Source organism: Aethalodelphis obliquidens, unplaced genomic scaffold (assembly GCF_003676395.1).
Source record: "Aethalodelphis obliquidens isolate GAN/ISIS:26980383/991018 unplaced genomic scaffold, ASM367639v1 scaffold1668, whole genome shotgun sequence".
Classification (NCBI taxonomy): domain Eukaryota; kingdom Metazoa; phylum Chordata; class Mammalia; order Artiodactyla; family Delphinidae; genus Aethalodelphis; species Aethalodelphis obliquidens.
The window spans coordinates 243-5,549 of NW_020839579.1; the positions used below are offsets into that span (position 1 = coordinate 243).

The window sequence follows — 5,307 nt, forward strand, 5'->3', positions numbered from 1 at the left end:
ATTTATAATGTGGGAATAATGCCTTTCCCACATTTGCACTGGGCATGAAAATCCATACTTCCAGGTGTATACTGAACCTCCACTTAGCTCCTCGTCACCTTGGAATCACCAGACCAAAGATCATTTATTCCATTAATATAAATGATGTAGGGATAGAAGTACAGAATATACAGAGTGTGTTGGAGGAATCCAAACAACAAGTCCTCCACTCTCAAAACAAATTTTAGAGTTCCAAAAGTAAAGAGCAATGTTTGGAAATAAAACTAAAAATGAAACATCTACAATTAGCCAAGTATTTATTATGGGTCAGGCTACTTACTAGGCACTTGATAAACATTACAGCTCATCTTCCTGCAGTCCTTCAAAGCATATAATATTGTTTCTATTTCATAGAGAAGAAAATTGTATCTAAGCAGGTTAGTGATTAGCCCAAGACCACAGGGCTAGGCTGTAAGAAAAGAAGGCCAAGTTTCAGTGGTCAAAATGGTGATGGATGTTATAACTAGAAGATTATGGCTAATCAAATAAAAATATTCAAAACGGTCCTAATGTATTATTAGGATTTCTTTAGAATAACTTGGGTGCCTTAGTGAATACAGTAGTGGTAGGCACTATAGTCTCTTTAATTTGCTAATCATACAAATCTACTTTAATATTCTTGGTGACAAGGAGCTAACTACTGATAAGACAGCTTCTTCAGTTTTGGGGCTACTCCAGGGTGAAATGCCAGAACGTCTTACTGCCTGCAATGTTACCTAGATCTACCAGGGAGAATAAAGCAGAACAAGTAGCCACTGTTCTTGACAAATGGATACAGTTTCAGTTTTCAAAATGTGAGTGTCAGATTCATTCACTGTATCAGATAGATCTGTCAAATGGCTTTGCCCATTTACTAATGGATGGCACACTGCAGACACACGTTGGGTCAAAGGACTCAATGTCACCTCATTGATACTGTCATCAATATAATTTGTATTGGCACTTTGTCTCACCCTGACTTTAAGGACTATGTGGGGAGATCCAAGTCTCCAGACCATGGACTGATCACCTCTGCTTGACACAGTATTCTCTGCTCATTTCCAGAGGGGACCAAGGATGAGCTCTTGTACTTCTGAGTCTATTCACCCTACCTGGCAACACACACTAGCTGGGCTGACTGGATCAAGCAGGAGCCCCAGAGTTTAAATTTCCAGCTGCATTGGAGGAAACAGAGGCTATGCCCCAATCCCATAACCCCTCACTTCTTACTGCTAGCCTATCCTAGGCTGTTCTTGCTGATAGGGGTATTTCATGCTAAAAATTAATTTTGCTTACCTGATGGCAGTCACACAACCTCAAATGCCATTTTTATAAATAAGGCAACCACCAATGGAGTGTGATTTAGGGTTTTTTCTTCTGTAGACCCTGCCTACCCTATAAAATCTCCCATTACTGCATCATGGAGACTATAATCCCTTTCCGAGGGAATAGATTCTTTCCAACCATAAGATGAAATAAGAACCTACATTTCCATACTGCCCAAAAGGAAATACATTGATTAGAAAATGCAGGAGAATGACTGATTTTCCACATTTGTTGTGTTCATTAAAGGGTTTTTGAATAGACTTGACAGTATTAAAGAAGTTCAACACACACAAAATAAAAATTAATAAATGAAGAGAAAAAAATTGCATTTACAACAAACAACAAAATAAACACATTGATATATAAAAGGTTGTTATACATCGATGAAAAATGGATGTCATAAAGTCACAAACTAAAAAGTATTAACAGCCAATAAAGATATGAAAATATGTTCAATCTTGCTATTATTAATCAAAGAAATACAAATAAAATAATTCAGGTGTCATATTTTACTGACTAGAATGACAAAGTTTTAAAAAACTTGATAATACTGGTATTGATATTGATAATACTGGTACTGATGAGTGTGTGTAAGAAACCACACTGGATGTTAAATTCTTGGTAGAAATAAAAAGCACGGTAACCTTTCTGGAAGAAAATATGTCAGTATGTACCAGAACTGACAAACAGCCATTCAAGTTCTAGAAGTCCATTCTAAGGAAATAAACAAATGCTCAAAGACATATGAACAAGGATGCTTGTCTCATTGTTTAGCAGAGCAAAACAGGAATAATCTAAATGTTGAACAGTAGGGACTGGTTAAATAAATAACAGAATGCTGTTCAACCATTAAAAATGATGCTGTAGATTTTTATTAGGTGATGAGTAATCATACTTATATTACTAAATAAAAATGTTATAGAACTGTTTTGTAGTTTGATATAATAATTAAAGGTATTTTATACTTGCATTGTATTTATATGCACCCCGTCACAAAAAAGTTTCAAAAGATACCCTCAAAAATGTTACAGAGATGATTTATCAGAAATGGGATTTTGAGTTATTTTTCCTTTTTTCTTTAAACCCTTTCAATTTTGGAGTTTCTGCAATGAGCCTGTATTATTTTTACAATTAAAAATATTTAAATTTACAACAAAAGGATCTAAATTCCTCCAGTTTTCCGTTTATTTTCTACCCTGGCTCAGGGTATTTGTGTAAAAGAAAAAAAATCAGCTTATTTTCTCTTTTGTATCAATCTAAATTTACTTTTCATAAGTTAACTATTTTAGTCTGGCAAAAGTTTCACACAGGAAAATTGTTAAGGTCTGAGTATTCTATTACCTTTAAAAGCACTGGAAACTTTGAAATTATTTCTTTCAGAATTTTCATATAATACTGAAAGGCGGGGGGGAGGTAGCAAAATGAAGGGAAATAGATAGTAGTAGTCAACTTCAATTAAGAAAAAGCAACAAGAGGCAGTTTGTACTCTTTTGATATGGCAGAAGCTCCATGTGTCAACTCATGCTAAAAAATGTATATATACACACACATATATATGTTTGTGTGTATTATATGTATATGTGACACACACACATAATTAATCCACAGCCTTAGGCTAATCACTCATTGTGGCAGAAACAACGAGCTGTTGACTACACTTTAATTAGCTCCTCCAGCCTGCAGAGGCATCACTAGGACCAAGATAGGAACAACATTCTCCATCTCCGCTTGCATCTGGGTATGGTTCTATCCCAAAGAATGTGACCAGAGGTGACCTGAAGAGTTTATGTCTGAAGGATAACGAGTTGATAATTGTAGCTTGCAGCTTCCTCTCTCCTTTCCTTTTTAGGACAAACGTAGAGCCACTTGATGAAGGTGGTGGGTCCCTGAATAACTGAGCAGAAAACTGACCCTCAGACCACCAAAGTCCATACTACACTCCTGAGTGAGTGAGAAATGAACTGTCCATGTGTTGCTCCACTGAGGTTTAAGGTTTATTATTTAGTGTTTAACTAACGCATTTTTTCTTTAAACCTCAGTTGCCTTCTCTGTAAAATAAAGTCTTTGAAAAGGATCCACTGTAAGCTTTTTCCATTGCTTATGTTTTTATCTTAGTTTTTAATTCTCAGAAACATTGCGCGCATTTTACCTTTTAAGTTAGTAAGTCTACTTTTTTTCCCACAAAGACGGGTTCTTCAAGTTATGGAGAAGTCATAGCAGACTGTTGCTTCAGTTTAAGATACGCATTCACGTATGAGATAAGAAGGGTGAGGACCCCGAGAAACGCCTTTGACAGAGGGGAGTGAGAGCATACTGAAGAATGTTTAGTAATAAAGAATTCAGATGGGAGAAACGGATGGGTTACATCTAACAGATTTGCTCAAAGGAATTCTGGAAAGGTAAATATGTGAAAATGTATAGCAAAGACATGAAATGCCTTTTGGTCCCTAAATGGATTTCATTTCAAAGACGTGCATATTGCAAATACATGTACCATAACACTTCTCTGTCCACTTCTAGAATCTTCTTTACAGAACATCTGCAGAGAGAGGATGTCATTCCAAGATAATCGACTGCAAGTGACTAAATTAAGATAAAAATGTCCTTAACCTTGAACAGTTTTTAAAGAGATTTTAGAAGAAAGGAGCCCTCCAGGGGGTTGTATAACTATATAATTGTACCCTTTCTAAAAGGCTATTTACAGATACATAATGTTTCCCCTCCATTCTTTAAAGTAAAATATAGGATAAAAAAAATAGTTTGGGGATAATATTTGTTTGGGACAGCAGGCACTGCTAATCAGTACCACTCTCTCCTTATTCCTTACTATCAGAGCCCTGGTTTAGGAGACCCCATTATCCTTAAGGCTAAGGTGGCCAGTTTAAAATCCGAGCTGATGAGATCTAAGTGCAAGTCGGCTGACCACCTGTGGTAAAAAATTTGCTCTCTGAGTTAGACACTGCCTTTTTTTTCTTACGTAATTTCTTTTTTTTTTTCCTTTTCTTTCTTCCTGCCCAAATTGTTGGAACACTATTGGAGATTCTGGGGTCACTTTGAAGCTATGTGGACGTGCTAGAGATGTGGAAGCTGGAAGAGCGAAGCAACCCAGTCCCCTGGTGATGCCCTTCAGCAGCTGGACTAACGCTAGAGGGACTATCTCCAAACTTCCTGCTACCCGTGGAAAGTAAGGTAAATCACTCATTCACTTTCTGTTACCTACTAACTGATCCAGAACTCTAACCTCAGGGTTCTAGAACCCTTCTCAGTATCCCATAGTCATACTCATGTTCCGGACTCCTGATCATCAGACTTGCTTACAGCAGATGTATGGGGAGGGCGGGCTCTTCTGGAAGCCCTCATACTTCCTCCCCTACCCCCACCACACACAAATAATGATCTTTATGTCCACTCATCCTTCTATCTACACTCAGAGGCCAGGGCCCCCAGGAAGGCTTCACTGACAACCCTTTACTCCTCTCTACAAGCAGAAAGGGTAGAGGTGTGGGCTCTGGAATCAGACTTCCTAGACTTGAATTCTTAATCTGTTACTTACCAGTTTAGGACGTGGGCAAAGTAGTTACCTTCTCTGGACACCCCTGTAAAAGAGGAACACTAAGTAGCACCTATGTACCTTACTGAAAGGATTAAATGAGAAAATGCAGGTAAAGTTCTTATAATTTTTTCTTGGGTCAATCAATTCTAGCTGCTATTTTTACCTTTGGCTAATTTAGGGCAGAGTCCCTTTGCCCTCCTTTGGTTCTCTGGGCCCGTCTCATTCACAACACACACAACTGCATACTGCATTCACAACACACATTACCGCATACTGCAGAGTTTTGAAAGGCTGTTCTCAAAATGTGGTCCCTGGGCCAGCAATATCAGCCACACCTGGGAACTGGTTAGAACTCTGGCACTTGAGCCCAGCAATCTGTGTTTTAACAATATTCTCAGGCAAATCTGATG

General features: G+C 37.8%; 1 long non-coding RNA gene across 1 annotated transcript; it reads right to left on the bottom strand.

Annotated features, from left to right (window-relative positions):
* Positions 1-279: 279 nt before the first annotated feature.
* Positions 280-5,213, bottom strand: LOC113617068 (uncharacterized). Its single transcript, XR_003431494.1, has 2 exons — positions 4,898-5,213; positions 280-448 (listed from the first exon to the last, which is right to left on the bottom strand). It is a non-coding gene; the product is annotated as an uncharacterized LOC113617068 (long non-coding RNA).
* Positions 5,214-5,307: the final 94 nt, after the last annotated feature.